The sequence below is a fragment of the Mus caroli genome, unplaced genomic scaffold (assembly GCF_978045245.1).
Source record: "Mus caroli unplaced genomic scaffold, Mus_caroli_1 scaffold_8, whole genome shotgun sequence".
Taxonomy (NCBI): Eukaryota; Metazoa; Chordata; class Mammalia; order Rodentia; family Muridae; genus Mus; species Mus caroli.
Window position 1 is genome coordinate 66,316,432 of NW_028227263.1, and position 10,372 is coordinate 66,326,803.

The window sequence follows — 10,372 nt, forward strand, 5'->3', positions numbered from 1 at the left end:
GACTAAGAGATACAAAAGGCCAGGCCTGGTGGATCAATATTGGGAAGGCTGAGGCAGGGGAATCATGAATTTGAGGCCAGACTGGAATTCATAGTGAGATCCTGTCTCAATAAGCCAAAAAAAAAAAAAAAAAAAGCTGGCCTTAGGGGTTCACACCAAAGCAGGAGGATATCCCCAAGTTCAAGACCAGCCTGGGCTGTATTGTGCTCCAGCAAGCCTGGGCTATGGCGTTAGACAATTTCATTCCTTACTCAGAAAAAGGAAGGGCTATTGATCTTAATGGAAACACAGTCTTGGTTATCATTCATGGAGAGACTGGGCTTCCTAGGGAAGACGCATAGGGCATTGTATCCCCAGAGGACACCATGGAGGATTCTTGACACAGCTGGGCCTGGAGACCCCCGTCAGCAGGACTTCCCTTCTCAGCCTCATCTCTTGCAACTCAGAGCCCATGCCCTATTGAGAGGTGTCACTCCCTATAACCCCCACCATCTTCCCCAACGCTGCCTGAACTGTACCTTCTGAGCACCCCAGAGAGCTTCCTGATACAAGAACCCCAAGTGAGCCCCAGAACAAGAACCTTTCCCAAAACTGGTGGGTGAACTGAACCCACCCCACCCCCCCACCCCACCCCCGCCCTAGCAAGGCAGGTGAATGTCAGGACACTGGGGGAGTGTGGGGGCTGGCACCTCCGTGTCTCAGTCTCAGGAAAGAGCGGCACTTCCCCTGTAGTGTACTGTCTGCTGTACTGAGAAGGCGGCTCGGCAATCATGACAATGACACAGAGAGGTGACAAGCAGAGAGCTATGACTCATCTCTGCAGACCCAGCAGATCTTGGACCCCCACTCCACCTCGAAGTTCCCATTAGGAAAAACTCTTAAGAACCTGTCACAGTTTTTTGAGATGGACTCACATGGCCTAAGCTGTCCTGGAACTCTATGTATCTGTGGATGACCTTGAACTTGCAACTCTCCGGCCTCTACCTTCCAAGGGCTGGAATTACAGGGGTGCATTGTTTTTACGCGATGTTGGAGTAGAACCCAGGGCTTCGGTCATGCTAGGCAAAAACAGTCTACCAACTGACCTCCATTCCCAGTCATAGGTTCACATGACTCAAGGCCTTGTCTCTGCCAGATGTTTATCTCATCTGGGAGGCACAGTGTTGCCATGTTACAAATAAGGAAACCGAGGCAGAACTGTGTGGAGAATAGGTCACTTGACTAGGGATCGGCAGGGCCAACTGACTCCTAAGCTCTCTGCCTTCCATCTCTGCCCCAGACGAGGTGGGAGGGAGTCAGACAGAGCAGGAAGACAGTCTCTGAAAACTGTGGGGAGCTCCCAGCTAAGGTATTGGTGGCAGCCCCATTGGCAGGAGCAGCCCCCTATTAGCACCCCTATGGACCTTCACTCTTCCTAAATGTTCCCAGCACTTTTTATGGGTAGCCAGAGTCTTGGATCTGTCTTGGATCCCCGGCTCCTGTGCACACAGTCTACTTGAAGTCTTTTGCTGAAGAAGCCATTCTGTGACAGCTGCCCTGTCTGATGTCCCATTGCATGCTGGAATGTGTAAGAGAATTGAAGAGGCGGGGCTCTAGCAGGCCCCTCATCCAGGTCTGACCCAGGCTCACCCCAGAGCAGGTTCCCAGGAGCTGACTTCAGAGAAGGCTTTCCTGTCTTGAGACTATTCCCCTCTGCCCCGGAGGGCAGTGATGGGTGCCATTCTTGAGTGCTGAAGGGACATAGCTGTGCAGAGCAGATTGTCATCAAGGCAACTGGCTGAGCCTAGCTTGGCCTTTTGGAAGAAATCTAGCCCCAGTTCTTAAGGAGGAACAAGGATCCCAGGGAGATAGATTTGATCTGGACTCAGCCACTGGCCTGCACTCCTTGGTAGTCTGACTCGGTCCCTGCCCACCCTCCTGAGTGACCTGCAGAGCCTCTGACTCCAGTCCCTGCAGCTCTGCAGCAATGAATGTGTTTTGTTTCCTTCACCAATTGGGGTCTCTAGGCTCCATAAGCATTCTTGGGGCTCCCCTGTGCCCATGTTCCTGTGTATCTTCTTCCAACCCTGGCATCTCATGAGCTCACAAGAACAGTGTGTGTGTTTGTGTTTGTGTGTGTGAGAGAGATCGCATATGCATGTATGTGCCCGAATGTGTATATGTGTGTGTATGTGTATGTATGTACATGTGTGTGTATGTGTGTGCTTGTGTATGTGTTTGTGTGTATATATGTGTATATATGTATGTGTTTGTGTGTATATGTATATGTGTGTGTTTATGTGTATATGTGTATATGTGTGTATGTATGTGCGTGTGTGTGTGTGTATGTGTGTGCTTGTGTATGTGTTTGTGTGTGTATATGTGTATATGTGTGTATGTGTACGTGTGTGTGCATGTGTATATGTGTGTGCTTGTGTGTGTATGTGTTTGTGTGTGTGTGTTGCTCTTGTCCATCCAGAGCCTGGACCAAGCAGACAAGGAGGAAGAAGAGTTAGGAGATAGCTCTGTGGATATAAGCACTTACTACATATGTCTGAGACCTGAGCTCAGATCCCCAGATACCAAATGAAGGCCAAACACAAGCACAAGAGTCTGAAACCCCATCATGCCCACAGGAAATGGGAGGCAGATATAGGAAAACTCCTGAAGCTCAGAGCCAGAGAGTTTGGCTTCCAAAGCCTCAATGAAGGTGAAAGGTGAGGACGGACACCAGAAGTTCATCTGACCTCCTCACTAGCTGCAAGACATGCACACCTGCATCCACACACGTAAGCACTCATACCCACATACAACCTAGAGGCTGGACAGCCTCGATGGCTGTAGCCTCTCACAATGAACCAATCTAAAGAAGTTATCAGGCTGTCTCTTCTAGTATGCATGCAGTAGACAACAGTCATAGATGCAAAGTCCAATTACTTCTGCATTTTGCTTTGGCTTTGGGTTTAGTATTTGGACACCACTGTCTTGCTCCATAGCCCTGGCTAGCCTGCTCCTCAATGTGTTGCCCAGGTTAGCCTTGATCACGTGGCACTACTCCTTGCCCCAACCTGTTGCATGTGGAATCACGAGTGCATATCACTCCACCGAGTTCCTTTTATCTCCAGGTTGACTTACACAGCAGATTTTTTTTTCAGCTAGTTGAAGAAAGAGCTCATATATCTAGCAGCTTGTTTTATTATATAAGGTCTCATGTAACCCAGGCTAGCCAACTCACTAATTCAGCAGAGGGTGACTTTGAACCCTGGATCTTCTTGCCTGTGCTTCCCAAGGGCTGGCCTCGGGCAGGGTCAAGCTTTAAAGAAGAAGATGCACCCCCAAACAGACCAGTTTTTCCTGAAAATGAGATGCCAATCTGCCAGAGTCAACACAATAAGAAAATCCCTTTTGCTTTAATCCTTAGGAAAAACACCCTGAGCAGGCCAGGGTACAGCTTGGTGGCAGAGGTGTTTCATAGTTCCTGCGGAAGGCTCTGGATTCAATCTCTGCTTAACCGAGCAACTGCTCTTCTCCCTCTGCCCCACATTTTTTTGTTTTTGTTTTTGTTTTAATAACTCAGTGGGTAAGAGCACTGACTGCTCTTCTAAAGGTCCTGAGTTCAAATTCCACCAACCACATGGTGACTCATAATCACCTGTAATGAGATCTGACACCCTCTTCTGGTGAGTCTGAAGTCACCTACAGTGTACTTATCTATAATAATAAACAAATCCTTGGGCCGGAGCAAGCAGGGACTGAGCGAATGGGGTTGACCGGAGAGAGCAAAGGTCCTAAAAATTCAATTCCCAACAACTACATGAAGGCTCACAACCATCTGTAGAGCTACAGTGTACCCACATACATTAAATAAATTAATTTTTTTCCCACTGGCTGGCCCAGGGGACCCCTCCCACCATAATAGGAAGTCTGGGCAGGTTAGCATTTTATTGGATAAAAACAGGAAGGAGGGCACTTACCCACTCCTTCCTATGGCTCAGCTTGCAACTCCCCTTTCCCAAGAAAGAGCAAGAGTCTGTAACACTGAGATGGGGGGGGGGGTTGGGTGTCAGGGTGGAAAGCTGAGGGTGAAGTTGGGTGTCCCAGTGTATACCTATAACCCCTGCACTTGGGGAATGGAGGTAGGAGGGTCAAGTTCAAGGCCACTCACAGCTTAGTGAGACACTGTCTCATAAACAAGCCGAATGTGTACTGAGTGCTTCGTGTAGACATGGTTACAAATCAGAAACCTCACCTATAAATTCTGGAGGGAGTTTATGCCTGGCTCTTGCCCTAAATGGAAGGCCTCCCTCCCTCCGCTAAAACCCAAAGAGATGGGTGACATCTCTTCTGTGGTCCAGGGATGGGGAAAGAAAGGTAACTTCCGGTCTGTGGGCTTTGACTGCCAGGTGTCCTCAACGTTCATCAAATCCAGGCGTCAGGAAGCTCCTGGCAAACTGTTCCACCTGTTGTGGGAGGTTGGCCAAACGCTGGCTTGTTTCTGGGTCCTTGAGCAGGAAGGATTTGAAATCCTGGAGCTTGGCAGTCTTACGCTTCACCTCCAAGCCAAGGTTGACTCCCTCATCGATAAAATCAACGACTCTACGGAAGTCATCCTCACAGAACTGGTGAGAAGTCAGTGGGGGAGGGGAGAGCTGGGAAAGAGAGAAGAAGACAATTAGCATAGCCAAGATACAGACAACCAGTGTGGGGACCCTTCCCTCCGCAGACCCCAAGTTCTCACCAAGCCTCAAGCCTCCTGGAGTAGTGAGCCAGCACATGCTCAGCTTGGGCTCCATCCAGGCCCTTGGGCCACAGGTCCACTAGCACCAGGTGGGTGTCAGTGCTACCAGACACCAGCGAGTATCCTCGCTTGAGCAGAGCATCAACCATGGCCTGGGAGTTCCTCAACACTTGTAAGGAGGACTCCCGAAACATAGGGGTGCAGGCCTTCTTGAGAGCCACGGCTACCACAACAATGGCGTGGTTGTGGGGCTACCCTATTGGGATGGGAACACAGTGAAGTTGATTCGGTGCTCAAAAGCATAAGGGATCCCCTGGCCAGTCTTGGGGTCTACAGTCCATACTCCCTTCTGGTAAAAGATGAGCCCTGATCTGGCCCCTTGAAGCATCTTGTGAGTGGTGGTGGTGACAACGTACTTGGAAGGTGAAGGGATCATCTTGGCGGCCACTAGGCCACTGCTGTGGGCCATGTCTGCCAGCAGGTGTGCCCTGACCTCATCACAGACCTCTCTAATGTGTGCATAGTCAATGAGGCAGGCATAGGCTCTCGTGCCAGCTATGATGAGCTGCGGCCAGAAAAGCCAAGCGGTCAGTGCCAGCTGGTCGTAGTTGATGAGGCCAGTTTGGCGACTGAGCTTATAGGGCATAGACTCGAAGAAAATGCATGTGGCAGAGATCTGTTTGACATCAAACATGTAGCCATGGGTGAGATGGCCCCCATCGGGCAGGTCCAATCCTATGATTCCATCATGAGGCTGCAGAAGGGCCATATAGGCAGCCAGATTGGCTGGGAACCCTGAGTATGGCTAGACATTGACTTCCCCACTCTGTGGGATGCAGGTCAAAAGCTTCGCTGGCAGAGCAGCTCGATCTCGTCCACCACTTCCACTCCTCCGTAGTATCTCTTGCCTCGGTAACCCTCCGGGTACTTGTGGTTGAGACAGGACCCCAGAGCCTCCAGCGCAGCTCTGCTGCAGAAGTCCTCTGAGGCGATGAGCTCCAGGCCGAGGACGCAGTCTGTCCTTCTCCCTCCAAAGCAGCTCCCACATCTCAGGGTCACTGTCTGATAAACTCCCCTGGTCTGTCCAGCCTCCAGCGCTTCCCCAGCCTGCGTCTGGGCCACCTTGCTATGCTGGACCTGGGGAAGCCATGCAGACCAGCTGACCACATCTCTGCAGAGGATGAGTGGTCTGAAAGCAAAGAGAAGGGTGCCATCGCTACTGGAGGATCAGCCACTAACTCTGTATCAGTGTAGTACCGGGGTCGAAAACCTAAATAAATAAATCATTTTTTTTTAAGAAAAAAATTGTTTTTTGGTTTTTTCGAGACAGGGTTTCTCTGTGTAGCCCTGGCTGTCCTAGAACTTACTCTGTAGACCAGGCTGGCCTCGAACTCAGAAATCTGCCTGCCTCTGCCTCCCAAGTGCTGGGATTAAAGGCATTCGCCACCATGCCCGGCAAAATTTTTTTCATAGTGATCAGAATTCTCCCTTCCCCAACTCCTCCCAGATCCTCCCCCACCCACCTGGTTCCATGCACCTCTCTCTCTATTTAGAAAAGAAACAAGCTGGGAAGTGTTGGCGGAAAGAAAGAGAGAGAGAGAGAGAGAGAAAGAGAAAGAGAAAGAGAAAGAGAAAGAGAAAGAGAAAGAGAAAGAGAAAGAGAAAGAGAAAGAAAAAAAAACAACAAAACAAACAAAACCAGATTTAAACAAACAAAAAAAGAAGAAGCAAAAGACCAGTAAGAGAAAAGGGCGCCCAGATGAAGCACTATAGACAAAAAAGCTACAAAAACACCCATTGCGTTCACTTTGTGTTGACTGTGTACTGGGGTATGGGCCTGTCCTTACGCATAGTTAAGACACCCAGTGAGACTCCATTGGGGAAAAATAAGTTTTCCTTTGCAAGGTATCACTTGCAGAGAGTGTCTTGGTTAGAGGTGGGGGGAGTCCGTGTCCACTCTGCATGTCCCTGCTGGGACCCTGTCTGTCTTGAACCCGTGCAGGTCCTGTGCATGCTGCCACAATCTTCGTGAGTTCCTCTCTGCATCAGTCCTATTGAGTCTGAAAGACTGTTCCCTTGGAGTCACTCAGCCCCTCTAACTCTCATGATCCTTCTGTCTCTTCTTCTTCATAGCTCCCTGAGCCCTGAGGGGAGGGCTTTGATGAAGACGTTCATTGAGGACCCAGTGTTCTGCACATTGTCCAGTTGCGAGTCTCTGTGTTAGTTCCCATCTACTGCAACAGGAAGCTTCTGTGAGGGTCGAGCAAGCGCTGGCCTATGGGCGAAGCAGAGTGTCTTCAGGAGTCATTTTACTGCTGTGTTAGGGGACAGTATTTGCTATCCTCCTTGGCCTGCAGCCTATCCTGTTGGGGAATGGCTCTAATGCTTCGATTTAATCAGGAACCTGCATGGCCAAACACTGAAGATCCTTGTCCCCAATTGGTTTTTGACCCATCAATAAAGAGCCAACAGCCAGTAGCTGGACAAAGGGAGACAGAGTGGGACCTTTATATTTGCGCAGGCTAGGACAGAGAGGAGAAAAGGGGGGATTTCCATGGTTGGGGGAGGGTGGAGACATCAGATTTAGAGCTGCAGGAGAGAGAGCCGACGAGCCATGTGAGACACCGAGTAAGTGGCCACTGGCCACTTCCTCAATTGGGCCTGGGGTAGCAGGTAGAGGGTTAGAACTGACCAGCCATTGAGCTAGAGGGCATTTCAAAAATAAGCTGTGTGTGTGTGTGTGTGTGTGTGTTTCATTCGTGGATCCAAAGAGTTCCTGGCCTGGGCAGGTAACTGGAAGCACGAGACCCCCCTGGAGCATAAAGCAGAGTAACTGAAAACTCAGGCTACACTGTCACCAGGCTACACTGTCACCAGGTTCTTGGCCAGGTGAGCTGTGTCAGACAAGATGTGGGTTCTATCTCATCGGGTAGGCCTTAAGTTCAAGCAGAGAGTGATTGGTTACCGCCACGACATTTGTGTCAGTCACAAATTGCACCGACATAGCTTGCAAGTAGGTCACCATGGTAGGCCATGGGGTTTGTGACTGAGTTGGTGGTTATCCGTCTCCTCTGGCAGCTTGCAGAGCACCTTCCAATACCATGAGCACTAGTCAGTACGAGCAAGGCTCTAATTAGGTGCCAGCTCAACTCCTCTATGTCCTTTGAGATATGGAAGTGTTGTCAGTAATTAGGCCTTACAATCGGTTTGTAGAGTGCAACCGACAGCCTTGGCAATAGCCTGAGATGGTTGGGGTTTTCATGGGGCCTTGGCGAATGACTCAACAAGCTATAACCCATTCCCAGCACTGGAGACTTCACTTGGTGGCAAATGACATGGGGAGGGGGTAATTGTCTCTCCTGTCATTTGGCGACTGTTTCTTTCACATATGTGTCTATTATAGGAAGCTTCCACAGTAGCAGGGCTCCATATGACCTCAAACATCCCTTAGTGTTAGTTGTCCCTCCCCATACTCCCTCCCTTACCCCCATCTTCCATCCCTCTCCCCACTGAGTCTCGCTTTGTAAACTTGGCTGTCCTCGAGCTCACGGTGATTCTCCTGCCTCAGCTTCCTAAGTATTGTGCTGACAGGCATGCACAACAACACCTGGCTTAGTCGGTTTTCTCCTGTTCCATTTCCTTGTTTACGTCTTCCCAGTCCCTCTGCTATTTTGACACAGGCAATGCCACTCTATTCTGAATAATGGAAGCCACCCCTCCTTTATTTCAGATACAAGGTTACGATGTCCCCTCCCTGTCTTCCCTGTCCTCTTGGTGAGCTTTGCCTAACCTGTGCACAGGGTAAACTCACTGAACCCAGCAGATCATGGGGTGTGGTGACTCAAGCCAGTAACCCCTGCACTTGGAGAACAGAGGTAGACAGATCAGCCTCAGCCACAGAGCGAGCTCAGGACCAGCTTGGGTCATACAAGCAGCTGCCTGAGTCAGAGAGAAAAAGGAAGCCACGTGCCTGTTGCCAACTGTACCACTACTACCCAGGGACAGGGAACTGTCACTTGCTGAGTTCCTGCTTCTGTTTGGATTGTTGCACATGACTCTTGGCAAATGGAGGAGGCCATGGAAGGAGGAAGAGGAGGGAAAGGAAGAGGAGGAGGAAGAGGAGGAGAAGGAGGAAGAGGAGAAGGAGAAAGAGGAGAAGGAGGGGGGAGGAGGGGGGAGGGAGAGGAGAAACTTCAGGAGAAGTCACTGACCCAGGCCTTAGAGCTGGCAAGTGATCCCGCAGTCAGACCTAGTGCAAGGCCCTAAGAGAATGCATCCAGCTGATGTGGCAGTAGGCATTTAATAAAGACTTCCTTTCCTTCCTTTTTTGAGACAGGGTCTTGAAGTGGAAACTTAAGGGTTCTTTGGAAAGTTAGTTGGACGGTGTTTTGCTGGGTCAAACACGTGAAGGGGTATTTTCCAGAAGTGGACACTGGTGTGAAAGGCTAAGGCAGACTCATGAAGGAACATTGCGCTGAAGCAGACACAGGAGAGAGGATGCTCCGCTAAAGCAAGCACGTGAAAGGAGGAGTGATGAAGGAGTCTTTGCTAACAGCACGCATGCATTGCTCTACCTTACACTGAGCAGTTGAGCTGCATTTGCTGGGACACCAAAGAGAGAAACCATGGAAAAATTTCTGGGGGTGTGCTGCAGTTTGTTGCTGCTTCTGCAGACTTGGGCTGATTGGATGGACGTGCTGAGGCAAGACATGTGGAAGACGTGATGTTTGGAGGTATAAATAGGACTCCACGGTGACAGAGACAGCTTGGCTTGCTGGTCCAGCTCACAGTGCAACGCTTGTGGCTCTTGCATCTTCACTGGTCTTCACTTCCCTGAGAGAGGCACAGACGAGAGCTTCTCTGGGGGCTCCTGTTGGTTCCTCCTCTTGACTCAAGCCTAGGCTGAGGTCTGGCTGTCTCTGCTAGGTTGTGTCACCGCTGTTGCTAACCCGACCTACTGAACCGGACTGCTGGTGTATCTGTGAAGTGTTTGTGAGTGGATGGCGCTGTCACTGCTGACTCTGGGAACTGAACAGTTGATTTCCAGACAATACAGATGGGAGTTGCTCCCAAGATCCTTTCTAAACAGGTCCACTTCCCCCACCCCCACCCCACACACCATATCCTTTTTTTCCCACTACCTCTGGTGGGTGGTGGCTTACAAGGAAGGTTAAAGTGTTTAAGAACCACCATTAAAAATAGGATTTGAAACAATTAAAGTTACAAGGTCTCACTGTGTAGCCCTAGCTGGCTACCCTCAAAGTTACAAAGATTGCCTTTCAAGGGCTGGGATTAAAGGTGTGTGCTACCAGGCCAGGTACTAATGTCATGAAAAGCTAGGCTGGGGTTACTGTCATCACACTGACTTATTTCCCCCTGAAACAAGGTTTCTTTCTCTGTGTAGCCCTGGGTGTCTTGGAACTCACTCCTTAGACCAGGCTGACCTCAAAGTCATAGAGATCCGCCTGCCTCTGCCTCCTGAGTGCTGGGATTAAAGGCATGCGCCACCAGAGTTGGCTAGGTGCTTTTCTCCTCATTTTTTGGTGTATGGTATAGGTGCTTTTCCATGCATTTATGTCTGTGCAGCACATGAATGCATACCCAAGGAGGCCAGAAGAGGGCAACCGACCACCTGGAACTGGAGTTACAGAAGGG

The 10,372-nt window shown here is 50.1% G+C and overlaps 1 pseudogene; it reads right to left on the bottom strand.

The window, feature by feature from the left end:
- Positions 1-4,388: 4,388 nt before the first annotated feature.
- Positions 4,389-5,931, bottom strand: LOC110299364 (serine hydroxymethyltransferase, mitochondrial-like; annotated as a pseudogene).
- Positions 5,932-10,372: the final 4,441 nt, after the last annotated feature.